The following is a 25,839-nucleotide window of genomic DNA, read 5'->3' on the forward strand; positions in this document are numbered from 1 at the left end:
ATGATATGATATATGATATGATATGATATGATATGATATGATATGATATGATATGATATGATATGATATGATATATGAATTCTGTACAAGTAATCAGTCGATAACCGGGGCTAATTTAGTACGCTCATAGCGCGGGCTAGCGAAATGTCTATGCATAACACCCAAAGTCTTTATGTATAGTTAATAACTCATTAAAGGTAAGTATGATTTTAAACATCTGCACCATTATAAAGATTGTGAGGACATGATTCTTTTATGCTCTGAAAGTAGCCTCATCTAAGATATGTACAGACGAAATTCTCCCAATTGACCAAAAGTGGACTTGATTCTCTTGTGCTCTGAACGCACCATATGTTACTACTTATAGTACACTCCAAGTAGGCCTAATTGAAGATGTCCACTTGTTTCGCTGCCTAATTTCGGATTCGCACGTTTACCTTCTTTACCATACATTATATTTATCTATTTTTTTTAGTTGGTTACTTAACAGGGCTGTATCAACTATTCGGTTATTTAGCGTCGATGGGATTGGGGATAGCGAGATGGTACTTGGCGGGATGAGGCCGAGGATTCGCCATAGATTACATGGCATTCGTTTTAGAGTTAGGGAAAACAACGGAAAAAACTTAACCAGGTAATCAGGCCAAGAGGGAAACGAACCCATATCCGAGCGCAACTCGGGATCAGCAGGCAAGCGCCTCAGCCGCCTGAGCTACGCCGGTGGTCACTGATCTCATTTTAAAGAAACCAGAGTAGTGTGATAATAATCTAACCTATGTTGTTCTCATTAACCAAAGTATTGTCATAATATCCTGAATATTAATGTTTTTATTCCAAAGTAATGCAAGCGTTGCCATAATAACAGCAGTTTTTTATCTTGTTTCAAAAAACCAGAGTAATAATATAGTAATCTGAAGTATTTTATACTCATTTTAAAAGTAATTTAAACTTTCTACAGTAACAGCAACTCATTTTACTTGAAAGTAACCAAAATATTGTTCCATTAAATCGTTTATAGTCCGGGTCAGCTTACTTCATACCCTAAGGGTGAAACCTAACAATTTTTCTCCCATTACTATATATGCTAGTGGAATGTGATGATTTTCTAGTTTGCAGGTTGAATTTTCTTTTGCGAACTTCGTTTCGAATTTAGATACTGACAAATACTACAAATGGTAGTGATTTTGTAACTATTAATGTTGTTGGCAGCTGAGACAGACTGGAGTTCCATGAAATTAAAATTGTATTAGATTTCTGAGCAGGTTACTGGAAGCTAGTGAAATTTAAACATACTAATTTAATTAATAAATAGCAGTATTAATATTAATGCATAGTAGTTGTTTTACGTTTTGCGTTGTGGTTATAATTCAAAACTATAGTCAGGTAAGTGTAAATAAACATAACATACTTAGGTGTGATAATGCAGGTGGATAATCGATAGAAACATCATTTCACATGTTAATGAATTTCTTTCGTGTTTACATTTTTATTACAATAATGCCAAAAAGAGGAAAAATTATGAGTGACTTCACCAAGAAAGCGTAAAGCGTGCTGCGAGAGTGGGGACAACTTCCCCTACTGGCGTTCTTTTCTTTCAGATTTAACCGAAAGAAGATCATGAAGAAGGAATAAAATTATGCTCACGGGGACAGCAATTATAACTAGAATAGCAAAATTATTAGGAGTAAGTATTCTTAAGCATACATTTCATGGTGATATTCGGTTTTCGGAGTTAGTACTAATAATTTAATGTGGTCGAACAAAATACATTTGTCAAACCAATGAATTTCATATTGCCAGACAAAATACCTAACATGTTGATCTCTTTCTCATATAGTTTGCTTACGAAAATATGTTATAAATTATTGAATTACTTAGAATATCCTTCCAACATAATGGTAAAGTGCGGTAAGTAAATAAGTCGCTCAGTACGTAGAATCGTGATTTTACTTTATATGGTGATATCTGGTAACAGTTGGCAACATTGACAAGACGGCAATATTTCCTGTTTAGGAACTGTTCTTATGTGACCCTCACTAAACTTATGTGTTTTGTACCAAATTAAGTGGTTATCTAGCGTGGGACCGAAGTATTATCAAAGCAAGCTGACGTATTTAATCTTATTTCGAAATAATAAATAATTCAAGCATTTCCAAAGTAACAATAACCTGTGTCATCACACTTGAAAGCAGTAACATAACTGATTATCGTAGCATGATGAAACGATTTAATCTCATTTGAAAGTATTCCAAGAGATGCCATAGTGAGCCAATGGTTTATGGGTGAATATTCTCAAATGGGTAAATGTATGTCCCGGCTGATTTAAGGAGTTTCTTGAAAATGTTAACTGATAATTACTTTTGCGTTTAATTAACTAACTCTCACATGTTTTAGTTGGAAGCAAAGCATAAAAGGATTAATTTTAAAATTTATAATTAAAAAATAACGTCCAAACGTCAAAATGAAACTACGGTCCCTATGTCCCCAACTACATTTTACTCTGTTTTACTAAGTTTTTCTCGGAATGTTTCGATTTGATTTTATTTCCTCGGCCAAGATTATAAAAATAAATAGTTAAAATACTTATGAAAGACAGGAATTGTTGTTTGTTTAATTCTGAAAGGACACAACTTCAACGTAAAGTTTGTCCCCAAAAATTTCGTAACGCCGGTCTCTCGAAATAAAAGAGCTACACAAAAGACAATTTTGCTTCATGTGGTAAATTTTAACGGTTAGTAGTGATGAGAGGTCAACATGGCGCCAGTTGAAAAACTTTTCGTCCATTGTCGTAATTTATTTTATTGAAAAATACAAAAATCATCACTGATGACTGAATGTTATGTTTTCTATTGGTAACACCGGTCCCAGGTGGCATTAAATATAGTTTGTATATACTAAACTTTCGTAGTATATGCAAAACATTACAATGTTTGTCGACTAAAAAATCTAACCTCCATGATATTTTTAACGATTTATTTTGTCAGAACTATTACGGAAATTATACTAATTTGTAACAACGGTCCCTGTAACGTCGGTCCCTTTATTGTGGGACAGAGGTTTCATTTAACATACAATTATTAAATACTGGTGGATAAAGTAACTTCGAATATTATTTTATGTGATTGTTTATAGGAAAAAAAAAAGTCTGATGATGAAAGTAGGAAATATGAAAGGGAGAAGATACGTAGGCAGAGGGCAAATACGACTGAAGAGGAGTTGCAGAAAAAAGGGACTATGGCAAAGAATATAAAAAAAGAAAGAAAATAGCAGATATGACTGATCGTGAAAAAAGAAATGTTCGAAGACAAGTGAAATCTGAAGTACAGAAGTTTAGAAGATACCTTAAACAATGGGCTGTAAGGGAAAGATAACAACAATCCCTCGTTTTTTTTTAAATTAGAAAATCTCACATAAACATTTTTTAAGCTCAACTGATACCAGAATCTTCAATAATAGGAGCAAATGTAACCAATGTGAGAAAAAAGTACACAATTTAATATAATATATTTTTTTCCAGTTTTGTTATTCATATTTGGCCATTTCAGAATATTCACCCTTATATCATCATATTGAAAGTATACCAAACATCTTTCCAATAACAGCAACGCTGCTTCCTACACGTGACAAATAAGCCATGCCAAGAGCGGCACCTCTCGAAGTAACACAAGCATTACTATAGCAACAGTTGCATGCAGGGTGGCAGGAAGTAAAGGCAGAGCAGGTGGCGCAAGGACACCGGTAGGTGGACAAACATATCGAGGTAATCAGTATGCACTAAGAAAGGAACAAAAAGAAAGATCCTAAATAAGATGGAAAGAAACAATAAACTAAAAGAAAGACCTACATAAAATGGAAATAAAGAACTAAAAAAATGCCTGAATAAGATGAATCTAAAAAACAAACTAATAGAAAAGCGAGCTATGGGGAAGGAAAGAAACAAAGGAAGACAGGCAGATAGAGATGGCATGCCAAAAACCACTTTTCGATACCATGGATCGTGAAGACTTTTGTTTCCGTTATAATATTGAAATTGAGGAGTTCTATGTAATGTTAATGTTATGTTTTATTTAACGACGCTCGCAACTGCAGAGGTTATATCAGCGTCGCAGGATGTACCGGAATTTTGTCCCGCAGGAGTTCTTTTACATGCCAGTAAATCTACTGACTTGAGCCTGGCCCGGGATCGAACTCGCAACCATGGGCATAGAAGCCAGCGCTATACCAACTCGCCAACCAGGTCGACAGTTCTATGTAATACGGGCTCATACCGTCATGGACCGTTTTTAGGGAGATTACATTTTCTGTATGTCTATAGTTACATTGTTACGCCTCTAAAGTTTCATATCGATATCTCTATTTATGAATGTGTGACAATCATTTTGAAATCAGTTGTTGTAGGAGAGATAAGCCATTACGATTATGAACTGCAGTTGTGTTATTGATTATGTTATTTTAAGATATCTGAGATAGCTGTTAATCATGGAACTAAGAAGCGCAAGGGAGAGTCAAGAAGGGACCGTGCTGCGAAGAAGATTAAACGAAATTCCGGCCAAAGTTGTAGGTATTTCTAGCAAACAGTTTCTTCTAGTTACATATTGCTGTAAAAATAAATGTTTTGAAAAATGTACAGTAACAAAACAAGAAGATTTAAACAAGAAAAATGACTGACATGAATATTGACACTAGGATATTGGGAAGCCAGCCTGTGCAACTGAACTCAGCAAAAGAAAAAGATGTGCATAGTAAATTTAAATTCCTGGAATCAAATTATGTTGCTTGGTACGAAGAAGTTTTCCTGCAATCCAGAAGTGAAAGTGCACAAGGAGCAAGTGATGGTGAACTAAATCTGAATGATTAACTTCACTTAGTGTTAAGGAAGAATCATTTATGTTTCAAATTTCATACAAAATGATTTATGTTTACATTTTGTTAAAATCTGTTTAAGATAATTTTTGTGTCCTGTTTACTCCTAACTTGTATTTTTGTATTACCACACTGTGTAACATAACAATGTAACACTTCTATGTAAAAGAGGATCATGAACAGCTGTTCTCCCTAATAAGGATCCATATAAGCATCATTTCGAACATCAATATCCATATGAAAACTGAAGAAAAACTTAGTTTCTACTTAGCACTTGATAGAATAAACATGAAAGAGTATTTTTTGTTTAATGTCGCACAAGCAAAAAAGGCAATAAATAAAATGTTATGCATAGTTGAATTATTTATTCCTATTTTTCTCGAAATATGGTTTCCTGTCATAGGCCCCTATTACATGGAACTCCTCAATTGAAGTTTTTCAGCCCTTGCAATATTTCTACACACTTTCCGTACAAGAGAAATGCGGATATTTGTCAGACAACCCCACGCAAACGTTTCTCAGCCAATTAACGAGCTCTTTGACGCTAGATTGACCAATGAGAATCGAATTACACAGATAATTAAAAGTGTGCTCCTCAAAATTAATAAGTGATAGTTTTTCCTCCTACGTTCATTTGCTTTATTTGTATCGTCTCTGTTTCGATGTATCAGCAATCAAGCAATTACGTGAGACTCGCAGTCTCTACATGCAACAGTAATTAATTACAATAACTCCACAACAAATTACTATAAGTAAAAATGTTTACAAGAAAACTAAACATGTTGAAAATTAAAGATAAGTGACAATAAAAAAGTTCAAAATAAAATGTTGTTATAACCTCAAACGATCAGTTGTTTTTATTCCAAGGAGTCTTTTATTCTTATCATATCTGCTTCCATTCGACTGTTTTTCTGGATCGTATTATTATAACCTCGAATGTTTAGTTGTTCAGAATTACAGTTGTTCGCATTGGGATTATCTTGCCAAATATAATTCGTGATAATAGTTATCCACAGGTAATTTAATTTTGCTTTTTAAACTCATATTTGCTGTCATTAGATAATTACACTTTTACTACGTCATACTACTTTTGCCCAATAAAACGGTATGAAAGGACGTCTTTCAACCAATCATAGCTGCTTATCGCAAAATTTTGTAGTTTCCCTAGCATTTGTTTAAATTTATCGCTTCTCTAGCATTTGTTTGTTTTTATCACTACCCTAGCATTTGCTTCTTTGTTTGCCAACATTTCAAACTGCAAATTCTTTACGGTACTATAAAACATGATTTGCGATGTTGGCAGCATAGACAGTCAACTGAAAATGACGGCTCCGTGCAAAAGTTTTGGTGAAGCTAACATTAGTGAAATAGAATTTCAGTACGTCAATTAATATTTTATTGTATTAGAGTACTTTATTTCTTCTAATCTTTATATACTTCCTTATAATCGTGAATTAGTCAATTAAATCTCACTCGAGTTTTGATTTTCTCTAGATAAATCAAAATATTTAGTGAGATTACTCTTAACAAATTCGTTAAGCTCAATTAAATTACCGGAAAACTATCAGCACTCGGTGTATTATAGAAAATAATTTAACTTGCACAGAATATAACGAAATACGGATATTCCTCAGACAAATTAACTCACATTCGATATGAACGAAATACGGATATTTCTCGGATAAATTAAGTCATATAGAATAGTAGGTACCGAAATGCAAAAATTTGTAGGACAAATTAACTTGTATTGGATATTAACAAAGCATGGATATCTCTCAAGTAAATTATCTCGCTTATAATAAGGTCCCTGAGCCAAATAACGCCATGTATTCCTTTAACGTCACCCTATTAAAATTTGTTAACGACACAAGTTTTCGGTAGTGCACTTCTGTAGCCTGCATTCGCTTGCAATCTAGTGATGAAATGAGTTACTAGCTGTCCGCTGACATTTACGAGTGACATGATATTCCATCATTTTCCTGTTGTGTGTTGATAGTGAATGGCTGTTCTTATATCAAGGTAAGAGGTAATATTTTATTTTGTGTGTTGAGCAAATAATAACTATATTAAACTATATATTTTCGTGATTCTTAAACATTCTTCTATGTATAGACAGTATTTGTTATCTATAAAATTTAAAAATGTTAGAAAAACAGGCATATTATGTTATCAAGTACTCAGTAGCGCTTTAACGCCATGTGGCGTTAAAGGTCTACAGACAGAATTTTAGGTTATGTTAGTACTAAGGCTGACAGTACAGCATCAGTGTGAAAACATCAGGAAAATCACTAAGCTTTCAACTTACAAATGTTCAGAATGTGCAGTGATGATACTGTTTCAATTGCTTATCGAACTCTTAATTTTTTTTTTATTTTACGTAACTTAATTTTTTGTTTTACTTATTGGAAAACATTCATATTAAACTAAGGTAAATGCTTTTGTGTTTAATAACTTTCTACTGTGTCTCATTGTCTCTTTTTTTTTAAAGTAAGGAGTCACTGGAAAACATATTTTCCTAATCCATCTGGTGTTTCAGTTTCACATCATGAATCTTTCATTAGTATTGAGTGATTTTGTATCTTTTATTAACGGAAACTCAAATTTAGTCGCTTAGTTCAATTTGTGTTGCTTAGGAAAAATAATTCATTAACATTTATAATTGTATAGGTTACTAGAAAATAGGTGGCGTTAATTGGACAACCTGTTCCTAATAACGCCAGTTTACAAAGTTTTCCTATTTGAGTTCTAATTCTTGTTCGCTATATAATATATCCATTTTCATTGCGCTATTTTGTAAAGATAAGATTACAGTTTCTATTTCATAATTTTCGTGTTTGTACATGACTTATTTCCAGAGAAAAAGTGACTGAAGTGTTAAGGTGGCGTTATTTGGTACGTGTACCTTATTAACGAAATACTGATATTTCTCATAAATTAACTCATATTAGAAATTAACAAAATAAAACTGTTGTTAGGCCTGTTCTAACATACGGTAGTGAGGCATGGACCATCAGGAAGACGAATGAGAAAAGTCTGACGGTGGCGGAGATGAGGTTCATGAGGAGAACCGCAGGTTGTTCTCTTCTCGAACATCGGAGGAATGTTGACATCATGCAAGACCTTAACATGGACCCAATTGTCAAGTGCATTCAACAATACCGTGCGAACGGATTCCTCCATGCATAATACCTACACAGATCCTATCCTATGCTCCACGAGGTTACAGGTATTTGGGACGTCCTATGAAACGTTGGCTGGAGACAGTAACGGATCCACTTGATCTGCAAATGATGATGATGATGATGATGATGATGATGATGATGATGATGATGATGATGATGAGATTATTTATTAGGTAAATTAACTCACACTGGATATTAACGAAATACGAATATCATTATTATTATCATCATCATCATCATCATCCTAGTGGCTTGTTACGATCTCCAATCAACTCTTGTGATATTTTCCAGCAAGTCTTTTCCCTCGTGGTGTGTACTGAAGCATTGTACGCTCCATTGCTTTTGCACATGCCGAAGTCAGTCTTGTCTGTGTTGTTGTAGATATTGTACAATAAGTGTCATTTCTAATTAGTCTGCAATGTCAGTGTTCCTTTTGTGATTCTGAAGACTATAGTCAGCAATTCTTCGTAAAAATCTCATTCTGCACCTGTTAATCGTCGGTCATCTTGAATTCAAATACAGTAGTCCAGGCTTCACTTCCATAGCTGAGAAATAATTGTTCCAAAATGTTGTAAAATTTAAGTTTTGTATGTTTTTGAATCTGATCAGGAAGAGAAAAAGGAATTGGTTGGGTCACTGGCTGAGAAGAAACTGTCTACTGAAGTATGCACTGGAAGGAATGGTGAACGGGAGAAGATTTCGGGGCAGAAGAAGATATCAGATGATAGACGACATTAAGATATATGGATCATATGAGGAAACAAAGAGGAAGGAAGAAAATAGGAAAGATTGGAGATTGCTGGGTTTGCAGTGAAAGACCTGCTCTTGGGCAGAACATTAAATGAATGAATGAATGAATGAATGAATGAATGAATGAATGAATGAATGAATGAACGAATGAATAATGAATGAATGAATCAATCAATCAATCAATGACGTTTTTGGACTTTTGTCACTGGAAAGACTTTGTTAGTGACTCTCAGAAATTTCTTATAATTTTGGATAATACAAATATTTCTCATATAAATTAATTCGTACGGGATATAAAAAATTACAGATATTTCTCAGGTAAATTACTCATATTAGATATTAACAAAATATGGGTATTTATCATACCAATTTATTTACATTATATATTAAGGGAATAGGCCTACTACAGTAATTTACTTCTCAAGTAAATGACCTCGAATTGGATATGAAGGAAATAAGGATATTTGTGAGACAAATTAACTCACAGCAGGTAGATATTAACGAAATGTGCATGTCAAAAAAATTAATCATATATCATATATCATATATATATATATATATATATCGAAATATGAATATTTCTCAGACTAATTGGATATTGACCAAGTACGAAGATTTCTCAATCAAACTGATTGAATATTAACGAAATACGGATATTTCTCAGCTAAATTAATTGGATATTAACAAAATACGGACATCTTTCAGACAAATTCATTGGATATTAACACAAAGTGAATATATCACAGATAAAATAATTGCATTTTAGTAACAAAATACGGGTATTTCGTAAATAAATTAACTCACAGTTAAAGAAATACGATCAGTACTTGAGGGAAAATTGCTGTATAAAGACAGGCAGAATTTCCAAAACCACTTCTAGCTATATTTCTGTAAATCGATTTTTCTGGAGCTTCTTCGGTTGTGTCTGCACACGTTCACACGCAGATACAACCTAATCCACATCAATGCGTCGGGACGCCCAGTGGTTCAGTTGCCAATTACAAACCATGTCACACATCTTCCATCTCCATGGCAACTTGTAATGATTTACAAATAGTATCGCAAGGTGGCAGTGCCACCGCATTGAGCCTGACATAACTAGTTGCAGCATAACGAACTGATAATAATAATAATAATAATAATAATAATAATAATAATACATCTTGATTACACAACTTTTAACACTATATAACTCAGGAATAAAGTATATATTACTTTCACGTGTTAATTTGAACTAAGTTTAAAAATACCTAAGTTGACTAGTTTCGGCTTGGAAGCCATCTTCAGAACTGCGTGGTTCTTGCTTCTTCCGGTGTCTTCGCTCCAGGTGGGAGTGCGTTTGTGTTGTGTAATGTGGAGTCAAATAGTGTGTGTGTTCTGAAATTGAGTTATGTGTTGAGGATTTGTTGAGGGTGTGTTTTTGTGTATCTGTATATTTCGTATTGTTCTAGTGTGTTTAGTTTCTGGTTTTTAGGTTGGATATGTAGAATTTCCATGTCTATGTCTATGTTGCTGTAGGTGTGGTTGGCATTTGTGATATGTATGTAGAAGTGTTGTGTGATTTGGTTATGGCTGTGATGTGTTCTTTGTAACGTGTTTGAAATTATCTGCCTGGCTGTCCAATGTAGAAGTTGTTGCAGCTATTGCATGTGAGTTTGTTGTATACACCTGTGAGGTTGTATTTGTTTGAGTACTGAGATGCTTTTGTAGAGTGTTTTGTGTTCTGTATGCGATGTTGTAGTTTAGATGCATGGACCAAGTTCTGAAGATGGCTCCCAAGCCAAAACTAGTGAACTAAGATATTTTAAACTTAGTTCAAATTAACACGTGAAAGTAATATATGTATCTTTATTCCAAATTTATTATAATAATAATAATAATAATAATAATAATAATAACCATCATCATCATAATAAGGCATTGGGAGCCAAATTTGGACGAAGGATCTGTGAATAACTGAATAATGAATAGTAAAATTAAATGGAATGAATACATTGGGTCACTGGCTGAGAAGAAACTGCCTCCTGAAGGATGCACTGGAAGGAATGGTGAACGAGAGAAAAGTTCTGGGCAGAAGAAGATAAAAGATGATAGACGACATTAAGGAGACAAAAAGGAAGGCAGAAAATAGGAAAGATTGGAGAATGCTCAGATTCAATTTTTCATTCGTTTCTAATTATGTTGCATCTGCTTTCATCCCTTAATAATTCTTGTATAATTGTTTTTAAAATCATCTTATATGTTGTTTCATTTAACTCCTTAGTTTTTGTGTTGCAGTTCTGGATTCGAAGTACGAATCTTACAACTGATTTGTACATCCTAGTTTCGGTTTCCTTTCCTAATTTTTTATTATTCCATATCGTAGTATTGAGGTAGTCTCCAATTTTGTTAGCAGTATTGGCTTGATGTATTACTTCGTCATATTTTATTGCGTTTATGCTATTAATTTCAATGTCTAGATATAATTTAAATTTAATTGTTTGCTCTATTATTTACCATCTATTTCTAATTTTACTCTTCTACGTTCTTTTGATACTGCTAATGCTTTTGTTTTGTTTGCTAAGATTTTCATGTTATATTCGCTTGCTATTTCTTCAGATCTGTGGAATAACATTTGCAAATTATTTTCATAATGTACTGAAAGTAGGTCTATAGTGTCGTCTGCATAACAGATCAGGTTTAAATTTATGTTATTTATCTGAATTTCATTTTTTACTTCTTTATTTAGTTTTCTTAAAATTTCAACCATACTGAGGTTAAAGAGGGTAGGACTTAAGGAGTCTCCCTGTCTTATTCTTTTCTTGATTATGATTTCTTTAGATAAAGATTTTTTGTCTTAATTATTGTCGTATTACTTACTTACTGGCTTTTAAGGAACCCGAAGGTTCATTGCCGCCCTCACATAAGCCCGCCATTATTGTCGTATTATGTGTGTATATTTCTTTAATGATGTTGATCAGATTTCGTGAAATTTTTTTTTCTAAAATATTAAGTAGGTCTACATCCTCTAATCGTACCCTATCAAACGCTTTTTCTAACTTAATAATAATAATAATAATAATAATAATAATAATAATAATAATAATAAAACTTGTATGAGCGACTACTTCAAATTGTTTAGCAAATTTGATAGCGACGTGTTTGAATGGACATGTTTGGATGGATGTAAGCCATGCAAGGAGATATATGGCCTCACATGCATATTTCATCCATCCACCAATCTTAACTGCCCTGATAATGGAAGCTGTATGTAGTTTCAAAACGTTAGGAATGTCAAGTTACAGGATACGGAGAATACCCAAAAGTCTATTTCTGATATTATGCAAATTATTAATTAATTATAATATAATAAACTAGTGCGTATTATAAGTCATTCTGAGAGTTATTAAACGTGACAACAGCACTTAATATGAAACCTGCAGAATAACAATCAGTCGACAAAGATAGATTTCCAAAGACCACCGCATGTTAGCCATACGAGCAGTATGTTCTCGGTACGGAGGAACAGATGCACTGCACATGTTGCAACATAGCTGTATGTTCTCTGAGCGGTGGACCACGTGTTTTGCACATGTTGCAAATAACGGTTCCAATCAAACATCTCATCTATTCTATGCCTCCTTCCATGGCATTTGAGCTCGTCCGTGGCTGAGTGGTTAGCCTCTATGTCTTCCAGCGTGGAGATCAGAATTCGATCCCCGTCTGGGTCATGATACAATTTGTGGTGGACAAAGCGGGAGCGATGGACTTTTCTCGGAGTTTTCCCGTTTCTCCTCACCATTATCATTATCATTCCACCAATACTGCACAATCGCTGTCACTCTGCGAGCTCCCAAGTCAGGCCTCCAGAAAAAAAATAATGAATGAAAGTTCTACTCGTGCTTAACAAAGACTATTGTTTATGGCTGGATATGGAGAAGAATGGAACGTACAGACAAAATAAGAAATGAAGTGTTGGGAAGAACTGGTGAAGAAAGAATGATGCTGAAACTGATCAGGAAGAGGAAAAGTAATTGTTTGGGTCACTGACTGAAAAGAAACTGCCTAATGAAGGATTCAATGAAAGAAATGGTGAACAGGAGAAGAGTTCGCGGCAGAAGAAGATATCAGATGATAGACGACATTAACATATATGGATTATATGAGGAAACAAAGAGGAAGATTGGAGAATGCTGGGTTTGCAGTGAAAGACCTGCCCTTGGGAAGAACACTGAATGAATAAAATTATTTATGGCATATTGGAGTGTAGAGAGTAACAATAATTTATAGTTTAGTAGTATTTTCGCGTTTGTGAGATGCAGTTGTTTGGAGCTCTGTATATTTCGTACCAAATTTTAAAATTTGTCCCTTTAAACTGCATGTTCAATTTAACTGTGTTCAAAAGAACAGACAAAAATATCAGATGATTAAGATACATAGATCGTATTAGGAAACTAAGAGGCAGGCGGAAAATATGGAACAGTCGAGAATGCCGAGTTTACAATGAAAGACCTGCCCTTGGGCAGAAAACTATGACTGAATTAATGAAAATGATAGTTATTTAAATAGTGACATTTTGTATATGTACATCGTGTGACGGTATTCAGTCACTTATTTAGTTATAATGCTAATAGGCTATGTCTCATAAGTGTTTAAATTGGACCAACTTAGCTATTTTGTTACACAGTTGAACTTCCGTACAACGAAAACAGATATAACGATAAACCCTGTTGCAACGATAAATTTGATTGATTCTGGCATATTTATTATATTTTCAATATGTTTCATCCATCGTCACCATGATGGTCAAATTCAGGGGAAACCCCGATGAAACGATAAAAAAAATTACATTTTTTTAATGTACAGTGGAAGCTCTTAAGTTCGACTGGAACAAGTTCGACATTCTATAGTTCGACTGCTTACGTAGGAGAATTAGACACGCCCCTATACGGGCACTAAGAAATGGGTTTGCCATTTGAATGGGAATTGGTTCTGTGTCTTATAGTGATACTTTTGTTAAAGGAAAACAGAATATTTTATTGATTAGGACATCCATATTTAATCACTGATTTTAAATTAATGAACTCTTCTTTTCCTATTTTAGAATTTTGCAGTTTGTGAGACGGAACTGTCGAAACTCACTGTGGTACTAGAAGGGCATACACAAGTCTCAGGGCGGGCAGGTAATGCAAGTACAGTACTGTATTCGTTGTTGGATAACCAATAAGAATTTGTATTCATTTCACCTGCCACACCCACTACCCTTATTGGACTGAACTTTCAATTCTGTTCAGTCGAACTTAGGAGAGTCCACTGTACTTGGTTTTTATGTTCCGTGTTTCACTTTTAACTTGATATCGCCCTCTTAAGGATGTTTCTCATTATTTCGTCTACCCTCTTTCATGCTTGAGTTGACTGATCCTAACATTCTATTCAAGGAATATTACAAAAGAACTCTACTTACTTCCAGAGTGTATGACCTTTACCAAGATTAGCCCCCATGGTTCCTACCACTGTTTTCCTGACAACCTGGTGCCTTTCACATTCAAGTGTCATTTGTTAATGATGACAGGTGTAACAGGAAATCAAAAGAGTTTGGAGACTAAATTAACAGCATTTAGTGACTTAGGTAGGGAACTGAATCAGATTGAAGTGGCTGAAAGGTATGGGTTTGAGAAGCGACAATCGCAATATTCATAAAGAAACGCAAGGAAATGAGGATAGTGTCGCAATCCTGAAAGAAAGTGTTTAAAAATTGCGGCAATAGAAGACGTTGACATTTCTACCTTGAAGTGGTTTAATATCCCTAGTATGCCACCGGACCATGTGATGGTGCTCGAAGCAGTAAGAAACCTTAAAACCAAAAGACAAAGTATAATAATTACTGATTTCAAAACACGCCTGAATGTTAAATAAATTCGTACGTCAAGTAGGGTAATCAAATGGTGAGTAAATGTTATTTCGTAGTATGTAATGTTATTTTATACTTATTGTTACTATATTCTCTTTCAGAACAAAGACGGGTAAAATTTCATAACCTCTCAGAACAACTATAATCCTGACATAACGAAACAATTTTCATAGTCCTCAGAAAATTATTATTACATCGAGATTCGACTGTATACCGTCCGTTTACAAGCAAAACAAATTAAGTCAAAATGTTACTTCTGAGAAAAAGGCATATATAATTCTAAACTTTTGGAAAATGAAATACCGTCAACCGGGTATACTTTACACAAGGGGGGTAACTTTACACATTTCTAAAAATATGTTTAGAAGGCAGCATATTACAGACAATGTGTAGCAACTCCGTGGAACTGATTCTATGTGACAACAGCACATATGTGTGGTAGACTGAAGTGTATGCCATTATTAAAACTGTTATACACCATTTTTCTAGAAATGTGTAAAGTTACCCCCCTTGTGTAAAGTATACCCGGTTGACGGTACACATAAAGATAAACAACTTACTAAGTACCTTTCAAATGTTAGTGCTACAATTAAGTGCACATTGTAAACTTTTACTGCTATAATGAAGATAATTTAGGATGTTTAATATTATAATAATTGTAATTAGTAAATTGTTAGTGCTATTATAAAAGTAAATTGTATACTTTTAGTCACATAAAAATGCAATCCGTAAATGATTAATGATTCTAATAAATGTAGTTTTCAAATATGTATTTTGTGACATAAATTTAGTTTGTACATTTTTAGATTCTTGTAGTTTTTAAGTTTAATTAAATGTAGCCTGTAAATGATTTTTTACAATGCCAAATGTACCTTCTGATTTTTTTTGTGTAATGCCAAATGTAGCTTGAAAAAGTTTAGGTATTTTTTTTAAATTGTTAGTAAAATAACAAAATGCATATTTTATAATATATTACTGAACACTTATTATTAAAATTTATACATATTTGGACTGATAAGCACATCTATTCTCAGGCAGTACATGTCCTTCGCTATATGTGTCAGAGGAAGAGTAACTGTTTGTAGGCATCTGAAGTCTGACTAGTGTAATATGTAGCTAGTCAGCGATATATACAATGGAGGGGGGGAAAGGAATTGGCCAACCTACCCCACTATCTCCTGGCCTAGTTTCCTCATAAGTGGTGCCTTCTTGGTATCATTTTGAGGTTCAGATCTGTCTTCAGACAGTTGACTAAACAACATATTTGGACAGATATTATTATTATTATTATTATTATTATTATTATTATTATTACTTACTTACAAATTACTTTTAAGGAACCCGGAGGTTCATTGCCGCCCTCACATAAGCCCGCCATCGGTCCCTATCCTGTGCAAGATTAATCCAGTATTATTATTATTATTATTATTATTATTATTATTATTATTATTATTTTATTTTTTTTAAATAAAAACACATTATTATGTTATTCAGTTATTTAGCATTTGCAGTACAACAAAGAATTAAAAGATAAAAGAATAAAGAACGAACAACAAAGATGAATGTCCGTGGTATGTAAATCACACACAATTTCTCACTGCTCATCTACATATGAGTAGTGTCAGAGCTACCTAACTGACATGCAGCCCTTCAGCGACAATTTTTTGCCCGCGGGTACTCATATGTTTACTATTTTTATATGAAGTACAAAGAAAATATATAGTGTGTTGCTGCAATATACCGACATAGACATTTTCACGGAAAAACAGTTTCAGCATACCCGAAGTAGTTGTTCTTTTGCGTGTCGTGTGAAGCCTTACACCGATTTTCCCTAAACCACTAGATGGATTTTTTTGCATTTTCGGTATTTAAGAGTCAACTGAACTGAGAACGCTTGTTAGCGGGCATAAAAAGGACTAAACTGTCAGGTATCTAACAGAAAAAGTTGTCAATGTATCTTCAGAATCTAATAAAATTGCATTGCTCACCACATTTACCTGAAAGTTAGTCTTCACTAATTTATAGGGTGTTGCTTAAGTAATTTTAACGAATTGTCACTTATCGTTACATCAGTCATTAATTTCGTATTTCGATCAAGCCAACGTCGCCGGCTGTAGTTTTTACATAATTTCCACGAGAGACAGCACCACTTTAAATGTACACTGACGTTCAAAGGTATCCGACCTACGATTTTATGATCATGTAAGCGAAGTTTCCAACCACGGGATAAGTCAGAACCAAAGATATGAAAAACTGACAAATTTTTAAAGAGTTCCGCTAGTTCTCAATAAGTGGCACCGTTAAAAAGTGTCAGTGAGAATTATTATGTAGATTAAGCATAAATTATTCTTCTAATAGACAATATCAGCGGTTTCCAGCCAAATTCAATATTGTTTTACAATCACTAGAGTGGGATGAAAAATTGAATTCTATAACATAAGTATATTTATCTACTATTGACAACTACTATTATCTTCACCATCTATTCATAGAAGAACTAAAGAATCCACACTTACTTACTTACTTACTTATACTTACCTACTTACTCACTTACTTACTTACTTACTTACTTTACTTACTTACTTACTTACTTACTTACTTACTTACTTACTTACTTACTTACTTACTTACTGGCTTTTAAGGAACCCGGAGGTTCATTGCCGCCCTCACATAAGCCCGCCATTGGTCCCTATCCTGAGCAAGATTAATCCATTCTCTATCATCATATCCCACCTCCCTCAAATCCATTTTAATATTATCTTCCCATCTACGTCTCGGCCTCCCTAAAGGCCTTTTTTCCTCCGGCCTCCCAACTAACACTCTATAATATGCATTTCTGGATTCGCCCATAAGTGCTACATGCCCATCCCATCTCAAACGTCTGGATTTAATGTTCCTAATTATGTCAGGTGAAGAATACATGCGTGCAGTTCTGTGTTGTGTAACTTTCTCCATTCTCCTGTAACTTCATCCCTCTTAGCCCCAAATATTTTCCTAAGCACCTTATTCTCAAACACCCTTAACCTATGTTCCTCTCTCAAGGTGAGAGTCCAAGTTTCACAACCATAAAGAACAACCGGTACCGGTAATATAACTGTTTTATAAATTCTAACTTTCAGATTTTTGGACAGCAGACTGGATGATAGAAGCTTCTCAACCGAATAATAACAGGCATGTCCCATATTTATTCTGTGTTTAATTTCCTCCCGAGTATCATTTATATTTGTTATACTGGTGCTCCCAGATATTTGAACTTCTCCACCCCTTCAAAAGATAAATTTCCAATTTTTGTATTTACATTTCGTACAATATTCTCGTCACGAGACATAATCAAAGGACGAGGAAACTAAGCAATATTATCAGATCGAAATTTCAAATAGGTTTGCCGTATTAGCTGAGGAAGAGTTAGATGTTAATAGCATGTGGGAAAATATCCGAGAATCCACACTTACAGAACAAATTATCGATCACTATCGATTAGTAGGATCAGATATCTTTGAACATCAGTGTACACTTGAATAGAATATATTGTCCAAAAACCTATCCTTCGATAGCTTAACAGCCTAAACCTAAATAACAAACCAATATTTTCATAAGTTTCTTTCAGATTAGATCTGGGTAACCATGAGAAGCAAATACTGTCTTGGAGCTTGTCGTGGATAAATCGCAATATAGCGAACACCAGTAGGGGAAGTTATCCCCATCCACATGAAATGTGCATTCGACACAACACTCGCCTATCACGTAGAGTGTCTGGTGAGCTAGTAGGGGAAAAGTGGAAGGGGTCGTGGGCGGAGCTTCTACGTTCGCTATATTGCGATTTGCCCCATGTCGTTATTACTTTCGCCACTAAATGTGCCGTCTGCCCGCAGTTCATCGTCTGTACCAGTAAAAGGGTAAAGGGCTTCGATTTTTTCCCGTAAATATACAACTTCTGTACAGGCCTACACGTATGACGACATGTGCTGTAATAATTCATGTTATCACTTATGCTCAAACGCCAATGTATTTCTTAGTTGAACTTCAAATAGGCCTATAAGAGATCCAAGCTTTATTTTTTTGTTTTCAGAAACTGGTAGTTTATTAACGTTGAAGTATGTCTTTCTCCGCACCAAGTATGGACACCCGTTCGGGGACCCGTGGTGAAACAAAAAATGACAGAATTTCATGAAATGCTTTCTGTAACAACACTATAAGCCACAGCCGAATACTAGTAGTTTGTAGTTACGTCATGAACCAATATAATTTGTGTGACCACGCCCAATGACGCCTGTCCCTGTCGCTAAGGGCATGAGGGCGCAGAAGTTGCGTATATTAGTCGTACCGCGGAGACCCTCTCAGTAATATCTCGGCATCGAGAGCAGCTACAGCCATGTGCGACCAGTCGTTTGATTTGTAATCGCGAGTTCTGCAATATTAAAATGATAGCAGACACGTACGATACACTTTGAGTGAACCATACTTAAAAAATTGTTGTAAACTGGTACTAATTACTTATCTTGTCATAGACACATGCTGTCCATTTGTAAATCGAAACAAAAATAAAGCATTCAAACCAACGTAACTGTAATTTAATTCCCGAAACTAGATTATGTAGTTTACGTGTTTGTGTATCCCTGACACAGCGTAGAATCTTTTACAGTTCATTTACGGAGAGATAACTTCTTAGAGGAATAAAATCTGAACTAAACATTAAAGGACTATGTAGCGAACCATTTAAAGTTAGTGGACGTTCTTGCAAGTTTACATTAGTAGAGGACCGTCAACGGTTAAAGAACCAATAAATATGTTTTTGGAATTCAGCATCGAAGTGTGATTATAATAACCGCCGTCGATGTCTTTTAATATCTCTATTAACTTCTGTAAATAGCAATAAGTGTTAGGTATTAGCAATTAGGTACAATACACCAATGGCTATTTTAGTTTATATATATATATATATATATATATATATATATATATATATATTGCAGACATCTACTTTGTATCATCGTATCATCTATAAATTAAGTCAGCTTATTTTTTTGGATTACAAAATTCATCTGTTCGCAATACAGCACTCAAACTTTCATCTCCTTAACTACTCTGGATCGATCAGAGATCTCTTCAAAATTTACTAGTTGCATTCCATCAAACCTCCCCAGACTATCTTACTCTTCTCTTCATTTCACATCATAAATTGGATACAGTTTCAGAGTAAAGCGTACAAGCTTCGGTGATGCCCGATGGCGATGACCAGCCAGACAGCTTCTCCGAAAAACAGATTCGTGCACCAGTGCTCCATGAGCAACATTTAGAGTGGCACCGATGCTGGAAGGACACCTTCTGGTGAAATAGATTAGCATTCCAGGGATGATCAATGTATCAGACGGGGCTGCGTAAGTGTCGTTCCGCTGATATTCGCGGATTATTTCTGGTATTTGGTGACCATTAGACACTTGCGTTAGTCACCTCTACGGATATCTCCTGAACTGAAATCCACCTGTAACATTTCCCATTTATTACAGTTCCATTCTCTGGATGTTGTATGCATAAAGGACCTTCATAAATGGTAAACTAGTACTATTATTATTATTATTATTATTATTATTATTATTATTATTATTATTATTATTATTATTATTATTATATGCAGACGTACCTTTGCACACTCCTCTGTACACACATACGCATAATATACACACTTTATTTGGGTGTAATAGTAAATAATTTCATTAATAAAGGTGCTTTTTACTGATTGTTTGAGAAAATAAACCACCAACAGAAATACGGATGTAGGCCTACCAACTTTCCCGCATTATGCGGGAGTCACCCGCATGTTAAGTAGGTCTCCTGCTCTGCAGCAGCAGTGTTCAAATCTCACGCACTGAGCGATTTTCCAATGGACATGTTAATATGACTTTCTGCCCAGTTTCATGAGCTTAACTTTTACAAAGAAAATATCTCTGTTTCTGTGGCTTATATCGGATTATTGAGTACTGCATGTGTGCTACTCATCTTAGAAGTGAAAACCTGACGTCTACGGAAAGATTAATAGACTTTTTCGATGTTGTATTATGAAAAAGGAATTGTTTGCACAGAAAGTTAAACAAACGGTCACAATACGCGAGATATCTTATTTTATCACCATTTTAATTATTTTTAAGGACGTTCTATCAACTGCTAGGTTATTCAGAGACGATATTTAGAAATTTTACACAAATACTAGAAATCTTACAAAAATATATGGCCCCAGTATCCTTGGTGCCGAAAAATTATTTTCGAAATTCCCTTCATCTCTCACTTTCTGTACATCCATTCGCCTGACTCTCTGTTCATCTGTTTACAGAGATTTCTCATGAACTATTAGGCGCATTTTGATCATAATTACTCAGTTTTTACAAGTCAATTTATAATGGAATGATGCACATGAATTATAATATTTATTTTAGACAGACATTCCTAAAAGTAGATGTTTTTAACGCTAGGCAACCGTATCAAAAATGTATTACTATACGGTAATGTGCGAAAAGTACCTACTTCTAACACTAGTGTGAAAAGTATTTTGAACTTTGACTTTCAACAGTTTGCGTCTATTCTCAATTGTTTCCCACCAGATTTCGCAACAGATCAATATAACAGTTAAAATAATGCCAGATCTACTTTTTAAAATGACTATTTTTTTTGGTTAAAAAACGTACCCAAATTAAATAAACACCTTCAATGACTATTTTATTGATAACTATATGGAATAATTAAGAATTAAAATGTAATTATAAGAAATTGAAGCAATTAAGAGCTTGAACCGGAGATCTCTCGATTGTTTTACGATTAAGCTATATACTGCCTACTTTCAATGTGATGACGTTTCACTATTATAATGAGAGATAATACAATCCGAATGGAGAAGTTGGGAGAGTTACCTTCATTCCAGTATGGACGAACGGCTGTCTAAAAAGTAGTGTACGATACACATGTTAAAAGTGATTTTATATAACTCGTAGGGTTAACTCTAATCGCCTTGCGGCCTCGCTTTGCAAACATCACTACTCACAAAATAAAATGTAATTTTTAACACTTCTATCATAAATAACTATTACTATGTACAGTATCAGTCAGAAATTTAAGAACCACAGTTATTATAACATTCTATAATACATTTCTACGTAAATTTTTCACAAAATATGTTCCATTTTTCTTTTTTATATTGTCACTTTCAAAAGCATCAATGCTCTCTCAATAATATAAAATATTTTGTTAAACATTTAGGTACAAAAAATTCCCTACAAAATGTGAACATGAGATCGGGTTCCTGAACTTTTGACTGGTACTGTAGCCGATAGGCCTTTACTTAGTAATTTTTCCCCCACAAATAACATTTAAGACTTAAAGAATGACTTTCCAAAATTAACATATCCCTAATCATTGAGAAATTGAAGTAAAAAAAATACTTTCTTTCCTGCATTCCCTAGGTACATTATCATTATTTACAGAATAAATTATGTTCAGAACTGAAAATTCCTTTATTCAAAACAATTAATGTAATTTCATTTCATTTAGTGTTCTGCCCAAGGGTAGGTCTTTCACTGCAAGCCCAGCTTCCCCTAATCTTTCCTATTTTCTGCCTTCCTCTTCCTTTCCTCATATGATCCATACAATTAATGTAATGCTTAAATATATTTACTCAACTTATTTTGTAAGATTGAAACTACCCTACTCACTACGAAAATAGAACAAAAAGAAAGGATTGTGTATTTTCGTGAAAACTTTACTTTCCTGTAGACGAAAGAACAAACAGTTTCTTGCCAAAAATAATATAAAACCTAGTCAGAGCCATCCGGGGTCGCCTATTCAACGATATGCTTTCATACTAATGACAAATAATATATTAAATTGGAAATTATTACAGTATACGAAAATCTATTTATTTAATATGAATTGGTGAAAAATGGTTTGCATGCATTTACTTAAATAATATATTTTAATTCCTGGAATTATAAAAATGTGTTTTTTCTATAAACCAGAAAACGAAACATACTCTTATGTTTATTTGTATCAGTGACTGATTCATTGTCCGCTCTGTGTCTGTATGTCATAAGGCGTTAAGCCTTGAACTAGCGTTGAGGAATGAGTGTTTGTTCGAGTCCTCATCGGGGATTTCTCATGAAATTTCTATCAGTGTATGGAACTGGTGCCCATCCGGCATCGTAATGAATTTGAGAGCTGCAGTGAGTAGAGAAATTCCGTTTTGTAAAGCAAGCTAAAAGGCTTGGGGAGGGGGGTCATCGTTCTGAACACACATTATTATCGCCGTACTGGTTGGATGTTAAATGTTATGTTTTTTACTTAACGACGCTCGCAACTACCGAGGTTATATCAGCGTCGCCGGTGTGCCGGAATTTTGTCCCGCAAGAGTTCTTTTACATCCCAGTAAATCTACTGACATGAGCCTGTCGCATTTAAGCATGCTTAAATGCCATTGACCTGGCCCGGGATCGAACCTGCAATCTCGGGCATAGAAGGCCAGCCTATACCAACTGCACCTACTAGGCCGACGTACTGGTTGGATGATCGTTCACCTCTGCTGAGATATAAAAGAAGTGAATTGTTGAGAAATGCTTAAAACGTACAGAGTAAATATGTGTCATCTATCTGACAACGATTTGTTTATTTAATGCTCAGTAAAGAATTGTCCGTATATTTTCGTCCAGTCCATGAAAAACAAATTCTACAAACATCCTTGTACGTGGTACAACTGTAACATCAGGAAACATTGCCGCTGTGTACGATAGGTCTACATTACATACCTCACTGATAATATCTCTGGTCGTGATGGTTCAGAGGACTAAGACAAATACTGTAATAACACTACCATTTATTTATGACTTCATCTCGAAAAACTTGAATATTCAATTTAAAAAAGGTGTATATTTCTACTTAAAAAAATTATCCTCCTTACTTTAAGGTTTACCTCTGATTGAGGTTCTTGCTGATATGTACATATATTATCAGGCAGTAGATCTCACTTGACGATATGTGTCAGAGGAAGAACAATTGTTTGTATGCATCTGAAATCTAATTAGTGTAATATGTATCTAGTCAGCGATATATGCGATAGAGGGGGAAATGAACTGGCCATCTTACCCCATTATCTCCTGGCTTAGTTGCCTCATGAGTGATGCCTTATTGGTGACATTTATGAGATTCAGACCTGTCTTCGGACAGTTGACTAAACAACAGCTTTAAGTTTCATAAGGTGTCACTTTGCAAGTCGCTTCAAACAGTAAATACAAATATTTGCACAGCGTCATAGATACAAAAACATCCAACGTTTCGGAGCAAAATACTGATTCCATCAAAAGCGAAGACCAGGAAAGTAAAAACCTGTTAGACTCCTTAACAAAATCTATTCTTAGATTTAATATTCGATGAGTCCCGCGCCGTAGCATCGTGGTTTAAAGTATCACGCCTTGACTTGCTGGTTCGAGTCCTCACGGGGAAATAAATTTTTAATGAAATTTCGGCTAGTATGGAACCAGTGCCCACTCAGCATCGTGTTGAATTTGGGGAGCTATGCTAGACAGCAAAATCCGGTTTCGGAAACCAGCTATGACGGCTCTGCTGATCACACGTTACCCTGTTTTGGTTGGATGATCATTCACATTTTATGAGGCATGGGGATGTGAGCCCAGCAGTAGGATGGTCGGCCTTGGACCTTCATGGGCTGTCGCACGACGAAGGCCCAGATATGTACCCTCGAAATGTTGAAGTTTCTGAATCTATGATATGGTGCAAAAACCCAGTCCTAAAAACAGCACTTGATAACGGATCCAAACTGTTAAGTTCCCCTTTTCTTGCCCACCCTGATGCTGAAGCTGAAACGTTGGATTACCCTGCATCTATGACACCGTGTAAAAACTGAAGAATCTTGCAGCATAATATTTTAATGTGTTCAATAGAATATTTAAGTATTTGCAATGTTAAATTAACATTTGTACTTCTCTTCAAGCAAACAAAAACAAGAAGAAGGTGCATTGATCTATATTGTAATTTCTATATACACAGCCTGGCTACCTGACGTTAGCATTTTAACTTCGAGACTGAACTCGAAAACCCATACAAGATAAGCTAAGCACATTATTATTATTATTATTATTATTATTATTATTATTATTATTATTATCATTATTATTTATTATTATTATTATTATTATTATTATTATTTTATTCTTATAGTAGTAGTAGAAAATTATTTTAATCAATTTAACCAGTCGAGCTATACTGAACGCATAACGCAAAGTTTTTACGTTGCATGGAGGTCACATTTGAGAGTTCGAATCTCGCTTGACACATTGAAAAGATTTTCTGTCAACCATGTGCTGACCTGTGCTGTTGTGTGGACACTCGACGCCGTGCTGATACCACGTGACGTGAGACCATCCACGTGTCTATCAGAGCAAAAAAATAATTCTCTGAAAGGGCAAAAGGTCAAATCTCGATTAGAGTAAAATGTCTACAGAAATAAAACAGCTTCATGCACGAGCCCTGGAGAGGTTTAAGGCGGACGGAGCGTCACTGTGAATCACACGTGGACTCGGCAAATCTTGACAGATATCACTCTCTCTCTCTCTCTTCGGTAGCCTCAGCAGTTGAGGAACTGTCGTTACATAAACAAACATCGCGGTACGAGAAGCGTGTTTCGCTTTTTCTGGCACAAGCTTTCCGAACACGCCCGGTGCCATATGGCGTAGCTCCCTAGAATAACACAGACACAGGACGTGGGGCGGCTTACCTTGGTACAATCCCTCGCGTCGCACCAACAATCAGCACTAACCACTGCCGCCGCCGCCGACGACGACGCCTCCGATGTTCTCGCGACGAGAGCAACCCACGGAATGCAGCCTTCAACTGTCCGTCCACAGAGCTGCCCGCCAAAGTTTACAGCCGTGCGCGCGCACGTGTCCACGGCGTTGCCAAAATTAACATAATTACTGATCGAGAAAAATACTTCCGCAAAAACACAGACCGCCTGTCTTTTGTTCCAAGACTTGACAGTGAGGAGGGATATTTCGGCTCCTTGACGCAGGAGCAGGCTGGAAAACCTGTGCTAGCGAATTACATGTCTAATTGATTTTACAGGAGTGTGAGAAAAAAAAAAGAGAGTGTGAAATGAGG

General features: G+C 35.0%; 1 protein-coding gene across 2 annotated transcripts in view; it reads right to left on the minus strand.

Moving 5' to 3' along the window:
* LOC138703562 (protein CBFA2T3-like) overlaps positions 1–25,584 on the minus strand; it is a 330,694-nt gene extending 305,110 nt beyond the window's left edge. For both annotated transcript variants that reach the window (XM_069831530.1, XM_069831531.1), the window contains exon 1: positions 25,457–25,584. The gene's annotated coding sequence lies outside the window, so the exon portion shown is untranslated. The remainder of the gene's footprint in view (positions 1–25,456) is intronic.
* Between the last annotated feature and the right edge of the window lie 255 nt (positions 25,585–25,839).

The sequence above is a fragment of the Periplaneta americana genome, chromosome 7, assembly GCF_040183065.1.
Source record: "Periplaneta americana isolate PAMFEO1 chromosome 7, P.americana_PAMFEO1_priV1, whole genome shotgun sequence".
NCBI classification, from domain to species: domain Eukaryota; kingdom Metazoa; phylum Arthropoda; class Insecta; order Blattodea; family Blattidae; genus Periplaneta; species Periplaneta americana.